Here is a 9746-nt window from a genome sequence, read left to right on the forward strand (position 1 = left end):
AAAGTTATGAGGACTTGAGAGGGATGTTTGGTTGGGGTTTTTTTGGTCTTTGCAAGGTAATGAGTTTAAGTGACTTGCCCAAGGTCACACAACTAAGTAATTATTATGTGTCTGAGACCATATTTGAACTCAGGTCCTCCTGACTCCAAGGCTGGTGCTCTATCCACTGCGCCACATAGCTGCCCGAAAGAGAGTGTATAATAGATATAATAAATACTTCTCAAGTAGACATGTGTAGCAGGATGGAAGAAAAGAAGTTGGAACTCCAATAATGGAGGTTAAAGGCTTTACATGAAATTGGAAACTTTTAATGAAAAATAAATATTATAAAGAGAAAAAATCTTTATCTTAAAAAGAATGTCCAATGTTTGATAGATTGTCAAAGTAGAATATATTGAACCAAATTCTGGTTTATACGCTCAAAGTTATAGGAAAACAGTTCTGGGAGCACAACATATCTTTTCCCTCTACCATTCCTATGACCCTCTCCTTCAATCTCCAGGTTACTTATATTCCATCCAGGGTCAAGCAATCCATCACTAAATACACCCTTTTCCCTTGCCTTCCTTTTGCCTTACCCCACAACTACTCAGCCACCAAGACTTCATGTAACAGTCATCATCCCAAGCCCTGTAAACAAAAATATTCTCATTCCCTTTCCCTTTGGTGTCTCAGTGGCCCGCTGATTGTGAAATATGGCAAAAAAAGAGAGGAAAGAATGGTTTCTGATATACCTGAATCAGGAAAAAGACTGTGATTTCCCAAGAATAGTAACATTCTTTTATTCCTTTTTTATTATATTTATTTTTTGTACAAATGATGATTTTTTATACATTATTAAATTATTCTTGCTTAAGAGTAAATATAATACCCCCTTCCCTCAAAAAATATAGGTTGTCGTGAGCAATAAAGAAAAGGAAAGAGGAAGAAATTAAAATTAATATTAAAAAATAATAATAATAGGGGCAGCTAGGTGGCACAGTGAACAGAGCACTGACCCTGGAGTCAGGAGCACCTGAGTCCAAACCCTGCCCCAGACACCCAGCAATCACCCAGATGTGTGACCCTGCAAAAGACACCCAACACCATTGCCCTGCAAAAAAAAAAAATAAATAAAAACAAAATAAAACATAATAATAATAATAATAATAATAATAATAAATAATAATGATAGGGGCGCAGTGGACAGAGCACTGGCCTTGGAGCCAGAAGCACCCCAGTACAAATCTGGCCTCAGATACCCAAACAATCATCCATATGTGCGGCCCCAGGCAGGCCACCCAAACCCATTTTCCCCACAACCCTTCCCCCCAAATAATAATAATAGTAATAATAATAATAATAATAATAAAAATAATAATAAATGTGCTTCAGTCTGTTTTACAACACCTCCAGCTTTGTCATGGGTGGATCACATTCTTTAGGATAAGTCCATCACAAAAGCTACTTCCATATTTTTCCACTGTTGCCATTGCTGATTGTAACTCTCTCCATTCCTACTTCCCCACTACCATATTCTATATTTTCTCTCTCCTTTCACTCTGTCCCTCTTCTTAAATGTCCTGTAGAGGTAACCCAAGCCCACATACCACCCCTAAGGCCTGGCAACCACCAGGCCTTGTGGTCCCAAACCAGCCATCCAATCCCAGTCCCTTGCAAGAAGTAAAGAAAATGTGTTATAATCTCCCCCAAGGTCCACCCTCTCCTCCATCACTCACATTCCCCCACTTCCCCCATCCCCCTTCTCTCCTTCTTACTCTAGATGTCTATACCCCATAGAGTAGATGTGTTGTTTACTCTCTGTGGCAACATTCTTGATAGTTTTTGAAAATGTGATTTCTCTTTAACTTCTCTTCAACATTTTGACATTTTATTTGTTAAATGGAGGAAGAAAAATACCATTCACTTGAGGGAAAAACAAACACATTAACACCTTGAGAAAGTTATGAGGACTTGAGAGATAGTGGATGATCAGATTTATATGCTAAGAGCAACTGCTTGAAAGTAATTGCAAGTTATAAGTCCTAAGTAAAGGCATTTTTAAAAATTATTTGTGAAGCATTTTAAAAATATTTAATTTACAAATGATTATTTTCAGTTTTGAAAACTATAAATGAGAAATTAAGAATCAGAGAATTATTTGGAATTAATGAAAAAATTGCATATTGCAATGTATCTGAGTTTTGATCAAGCTGAACTGGACATAGGCGATTACCCAAGAGCAGATCATGGTTTGAAACATTAGAAATTGTAGGACTGAAAAGTGAATGTGATGGTAGATACTGCCCTCTATTGCTTAAAAGCAACAAAATAGAAACTTTAAAGAGAAAGCTCCTAATCCAGATTGAATCAGTTGATGTCTAGGTAGAGAGCTGATGGGGAAAAATCAGTCCTTCAGATACTTTGGTAGCTAATTAAAGGAAGTCAGAATGAAATTGCCAAAAGGCATCTACAGTGAAAGAGAAAGAGAGAGAGAGAGAGAGAGAGAGAGAGAGAGAGAGAGAGAGAGAGAGAGGGAGAGAGAGTGAGTGAGAGAAAGGGAGACAGACAGACAGACAGACAGACAGACAGACAGATGCAGTGATAGAGACAAAGACCCTTTAAGGGTATTTCCCTCTCTTTCCCCCTCTGACTAGAGAATGGAGCAGTTCTCTGACTTAAAGAATATTATCACTGAACTTATATTTGAATTTATATCTGAACATTTTTCAGCAAACAACAAAGTCAACAAACCCAAAAAGATGTAGATCTTGGGCTTGAGGCTACTATTTAATGAAGGAATGAAATTCTACTATTTTGCTAAAAGAACTTACCATAGCTTTGAATGAAAGTTTCATAGAAGTGGATTCAACTGCAAGAAGAATAGGAGGGCGGCTAGGTGGCTAGGTGGCATAGTGGATAAAGCACCGGCCTTGGAGTCAGGAGTACCTGGGTTCAAATCCGGTCTCAGACACTTAATAATTACCTAGCTGTGTGTCCTTGGGCAAGCCACTTAACCCCATTTGCCTTGAAAAAAAAAACTAAAAAAAAAAAGAAGAATAGACATGTGTACAAGAGAACACTGACAGATGATGCAGACTCTAAAAGAGAAAATTTCACCAGATCAGAAGTCATGTGATGATTATTTCTTTACTTAGGTACCACACCATTTTCTCTAAGTGTTTACTTACTCTCCCTCTCCCTACCCTAAAAAAATTAATCTTCATATAATTTGATGGGAAGGTACAACCCATAGTTTCAGATGAACAATATCAGTTTTATTATTCTTGTTTTACCAACATTTGAGGAGATAACCTTATGATTCATTTTTGCTTTTGCCTTTTGTTGCATTTCATGCTTAACAATTAATCATTTTATCAATGTTTGATGTATATAAATGTTAAGTCTATTAATGAACACTCAGTAACTACAGTAGCAAACAGGAGAGTATTCTCCCATATCAGACTTATTCTTTGAAAGTAGAGAATGACTATATATGAACATCACCATATCATACTGGTATAGTACAATTGAGGTTAGTGAGTCAGACATCCTTAGATCATGAATAAAGAGAGACATCAGAGAATTGGTAATAGCTCCATTCCATGACTGAATATACATATATAATTGGGTATATATATATATATATATATATATATATTTATAATTATACATAGTATATCTATATATAATATCTTATCCTGTGCTTTGTAGTTTCATGATGGCTTCTTTTTGTTCAGTTTTTTATTTTGCCTTTGATTTCAACCTATGTATATTTTCCAAAGGTTTAAAAAAGTACGGTCAATTTTTATTTAAACAAGATTTTAGTGATAATGAAAGAAAACAAGAAAATTGCAAGTGCTTAAAATTGGTATCTCTTCAATTTTATCAGTGTTTAATATATGTTTTATATGGTTATGTTTATTTAATGTTGATAAATAACATTCTAGGTTCAACTTCCAAGGAAAAGAAAATATTTCACTGAGGCAATTGATGGTGCAGTGGCTAGAGCTCTGGACTAGGAATCAAGGAGGCCTAAGTTCATCTGTGATCTCAGATAATTAATAGATATGTTACCCTGGTGAATCACATAACCTTTGCCTCAGTTTCTATATTTGTAAGGACTATTTTTTTTAATAAGGAATTCAACAATATATAGTTATGTGGCATAGTGGATAGAGTACTGGTCTTGGATTCAGGAGGGCAGGAGTTCAAATTCAACCTCAGATATTTGCCATTTACTAGTTATGTGGCCTTGGGCAAGTCATTTCATCCTAATTGCCTCATATCTAGGGCTGTCTCCAGTCATCCTGATTCATATCTGATCATTGTACCCCCCTCACTCAAATTCAATTCACATGCTTGTCATGGCATCACTTCCCTGGTTTCATGGTCTTCATCAAAACTGAAGGACAGGAAACATTTTTACATCTGTAATTTGGGAATAAAATAGCACTTACTGACAGTACCTTATAAATGCTTAATCTTTCCCATTTTTTTGTCTTTAAACTCTTATATCAATGTATTATAATTTCATTTCATTAGAGTCAGGAAATATTTGGCCCAATTTGATAAGAACAACCAAATGTATGTAATTAATTAAACATAATTCATACAGAGTAGGAGAGAACCTTAAAATAATCTCTTCTCTTTGCTCTCAGTTTACATATGAGAAAACTGAAGCTAGGAGGGGAAAAAAAGATCTTTGGCCAAGGTCATGCATATAGTTAGTAACAAAGATCTGAATGCCAGACTTTTGACTCCAAGACTCCAAGACAAGTGAAAGATAAGTCTTTACTACATCATAATATTTCTTTTAATATGACAAAAGAAATATCAAAGATAGCAATCATATCTCTATTGTGGTGCTTCATATTTTATAATCAACTCTAATATAGTGACATCTGTAGCCCCCAAATATTTAAATGACACCTGGCTATCACCTATCTATCCATCTATCTATCTATTTAAATATATATTAGGAGACATCATATATATATATATAACATATTTTATATATTCCCAGTATTATCTCTCTATCCATACATACATACACACATACATACATAAATACATCTAGCTAGCTAGTTATCTAGCTATTATGCATATCTATATAGGCACACACACACACACGTGTGTGTGTGTGTGTGTATCTTCCCGGTATTTAAATGACACCTGGATATCTATCTATCTGTCTGTCTGTCTGTCTGTCTGTCTATCTATATGTATATATATGAATATACATATACATCTTCCTGGAATGATCATTTAGCAGATGTACCTAGGCCATGGTCTCTCTAAATTGTATTCCGGAACTAAGTTCAGCTGCCCTAGTCTCAATCCCAACTTGACCACAAAGATTTTTGAAAGAGAATTTAAATGTGTTAAAGCAGTGGCTTGTAGTTATGGACATAGCAAAATGCAGATTTACCTGCATGTCAGTGTGATGTACAATTTGGCAATACATGACATTTTATTCTTTCCAGGGCACTGAACTGCTTTTTAGCAATTGTTTTTAATAAGAATTTTTCCTCCCTCCTTCCCCCCTCCCCCAAGTCTTGCAGCTAGGTTACATTCTTTTGGAAACATTTGAAAGAGAACATGTCATTGTAAGGAACATAATACTTTGTCAAAGACCATTCAAATGAGAATAAGTAGAGGTTCAGGAGGATAGGTTACAGCTGCCACATCCAAATAACTACAATAGTCTACTTTAGTTGACCAATCAATCTAACTTAAGGTTTTAAAGCAGATTCTACCTCTCTCCTTTTCTGTGAAGACAGAAATCTGTCTACGAGAAACTAAGTTGACCCTCTCAAAGACCTTGCCAATTTCCCAATTTTAAGAAGACCATATTGAATACGATAAGTGTCTTTACAATGTAATCAGTGTTTATAAGTTCTACTGCCTTTTCTCCTCTTATCCCTTATATATTTAGCTTGGAATTATGACCACAATTTCTTTAGGTTAATTGATAACAAAATTACAATAGAAAAGTTATGTTATGGAACACTATTGCTTTATTAGAAACCAAGAGGGACAGGAATTCAGGGAAGCCTGGGGGGATTTGCATGAACTGATGCTGAGTGAGATGAGCAGAACCAGAAAAACACTGTACACCCTAACAGCAACATGGGGGGTGATGATCAGCCTTTATAGACTCTCTCATTCCATCAGTGCAACAATAGGGGATAATTTTGGGCTGTCTGCAATGGAGAATACCAATCTGTATCCTGATAAAGAGCCATGGAGTTTGAACAAAGTTCAAGGACTATTCCCTTTAATTTAGAAAAAAAAATGGATATCTTATTGTCTGATCTTGTTATCTCTTGAATTTTTTGTCTCTTCCTTAAGGATATAATTTCACTCTCATCACACTCAATTTGGATCAATGTACAACATGGAAACAAAGTAAAGACTGACAAATTGCTTTCCATGGTGGGGGGAGTAAGATTGGAGGAAAAATTGTAAAACTCAATATCTTTAATAAAAAAAAAGAAAAAAACAGTTATGCTATAAACATTGTATGGACTATGTTAACAAATGGGTAAAACAACATTTTTAAGGATAAATTAGACATTTCCACAGTTTTTGTGAGAACCATAGAAGTCACTTACATAGTGACCCACTGATGCATTTCTCCAAAGTTCTTTATTTTGTATAGTTCCCTTGCCTTGAAACCCAATTTAATCAGAGATAGTTATATCTCCAGAAAAATTGACTGACACCAGGTTCAAGGATGAGGTGAGGAAGAGAAAGAGAGAGAGACTATGTAGATAAGCAATTACATATGTGTATATATGTGTGTGTGTCATAAGTGGTATCAACACATGAATATTTTCAGCAATGGAAAATTCAAGTGAAATGATTGGGACAGATCTTGTCTGTAATTATGCTTATCTGCCTGTTTGAGAGTAAAAATCTGTTTTAATTAATTAAAATTAAACCTATAAATCTAATGCTACTCATTCTTTGACTTCACTCAAAATATTTCTGACTCTTTAGTGTCCTCAGTTGCATTGATGATGTTATCTTTTTTTTAATTATCTTCTTTGACTCATCCTGCAAATTCAGCAAATTCTGGCTCATTTCTACATCTTACTTCTTACGGTCTACTAATTAATTCCATCATACTTTATGAAGCCTACTAAAGCCACTAGTGGAGGAAGGGAAAGCAAAAATTCTTCAATAGATCATTCTTTTCATCACTTCCCTTTCCATTTTCTTATATTGCCTCAAAACTAGATTACCATGAATGATAACATATTCTTCATTTGGAGAAGACTTCCATTCTTTCATCTACCTCTACCCTCCACCACCACAATTCAATAGATGAGGAAGATTGTTTGCCTTAGTCTTCCCTCCCTTGTGCTACCTCCAGGCTATTAATGTACCATAATTACCCTTATTCTTCTTATTTTAGTTCATATTATCGGTATGTACTACCTTCTCTAATGTCTCACAGAGGAAATCTACTGTTCACTAGTGTGCAAATCTACCTTTTATTAACAATGGAATATGATGCAAAGTAAAAACAATGTTATTTGAAAGGACATCTGGCTACTGGTGATTCTGTACCTAAAGGAAGCAAAGTAAAACAATGAGATTATCTTATGTTGATTGTGGGGAGCCACCATCTCAAGGAATATGAAAAGACTTTGAAGTATATGAGAACAACGGTGCAGACTGAGGTGTAGAATAAGTAGGCCAAGGAACTAGAATGTCTCACTGATAACACTATGAAGAAAGATTGGTTGGTGGGTATGGTTATGTATGTTGGAATGTTAGAGGGGATGATGGTTCTAAGCAAGACTAGATTTGTTGAGTTTAATTGAATTGGTGTGGCCATAGTTTCAATTGCTCAACCACCACTACCTTCAAGAAATATCCATGATGTACCCCCATAGAGGTGAATTAGTCAATTGATCAATGGAGATACTAATAATGAAGATATGTGAAGAAGAGAAAGGGAAAAGGAGACTATCTCTATTACAGTTTTACTCCTCCCACTTTTTCTTGTTCCCAATTTCCTCTCTGATTAATTCATGTTCTTTCTTCCTCCTGTGTCCTGCACTCTGCTGGTATTTTATGCTTTGGTAGAAGGTAATTAAAAACTGAGGACTCTGGAAAATAAAAGTCACTATTTTTTTTAACATTCCTCTTTTGATTAGAGAAATTCCACTAAAATGAAAGGTCCAATTTAAAGTAATTTTCCTCTTTTTTTGTTTTTTTTTGGGGGGGGTTGCAAGGCAATGGGGTTAAGTGACTATCCCAAGGTCACACAGGCTGGATTTGAAATCAGGTCCTCCTGACTCCAGGGCCAATGTTCTATTCCCAGCCCTATCTATTTTCCCCCAAATGGATTTTTTTTTCAGTCTCTAAAGGCAGAGGTTGTAGGATATACTGTTTTTCTTTAAATTTATATAATTATTTTCATCCACATGTGTATGCATATGTGTATTTGTGCATTTTTAAGTTAAAAGAATTTCCTTCCACCCTCCCTTCTCATCTCCCTCTCCTCAACAGCAAATAGTTAGGTTAGCATTGCACATACATATTTTAATTAACATGCTTATAAATTAGTAATTTTTGGTATGAGGAATTAGGATTAAGGGAAAGACATATGTAAGAGATAATTTTTATAAAGTGTCCATCAGATTCTGAAGGGTTGCTTTTATTTTGTTTTGTTTTATTTTACTTTGTCTTATTTTGTTTTTCTTCCCCCTAGAAGGGGATAATCTAGTCCATAGCCAGTCTAATATAGTTGTCTTAGCAATATGGACTGCTAAGAGGAGTTACTTCCATCAAGGTTGTTCATCTCATAATGTTGTTGATGCGTACATTGTTCCCTTGGTTCTAGTCCCTTTGCTCAGCATCAGATCCCATAAGTCACTCCATGCTTCTCTGTCTGAATATTTATGGTTTCTCATAGAACAATAGTTTTCCATAGTATCCATGTACCATAACTTATTTAGCTATTCCCCAATTGATGGCCATCCCCTCAATTTCCAATTCTTTGACACTGTAAAAAGAGACACTATGAATATTTTGGAACATGTAGGACTTTTCCCTTTTTCTATAATTGCCTTCTGGATACAATTGGTATCATTTAAGAGAAAATTACTAGAATACTTTCTACTTCATTAATTAAATAAATATTTAAAATGACTCTTCAGTAACTCTACAATAATTTCAATTTCTTTATCAGCATAGATGAAAATGCAATGATGACTTTTTTCATCTAAAGAAATTTAAATACAATGTATTGAATTAAATATCACCATATTATGTTTTCTATTTTGTTTAGATTCAATGAACAGAAAAATTAATGTAAAATAAATATGCCCATTATCATAACAATGTCTCTATAAAACATCAATTCAGCATTAATAAAGTAGTTTTTATCTGCAACTTCATTTTTTTTTATAAATATCTATTGCAAATTACCAAACAAGCAGTTTATAGAACCACAAAAATAAATGTCCTCAAGCAACAACAAAAGTGCTTTTGCATACTTTTAGGTCTTATGTCAGCTCCATTCACTCAATGCAGGGCAAAATGGCAAATATATTCTCAATGTTCTTCTGCCCTCTGTTGGAGATTAATTTTATGCCTTCTACACTGAAAAAAAAAATTATTCTGCTTTTACATCTTTTCATGTGGCAAAGTAATACATCCATATACAAAAATATATGTCAGTATTTTTTACTCATGTTAATGAAACTGCTAGACAGTCTAGAGTCTAAATAAGTTCTTCCTAGAATAAT

This window comes from Macrotis lagotis, chromosome 6 (genome assembly GCF_037893015.1).
Source record: "Macrotis lagotis isolate mMagLag1 chromosome 6, bilby.v1.9.chrom.fasta, whole genome shotgun sequence".
NCBI classification, from domain to species: Eukaryota; Metazoa; Chordata; class Mammalia; order Peramelemorphia; family Peramelidae; genus Macrotis; species Macrotis lagotis.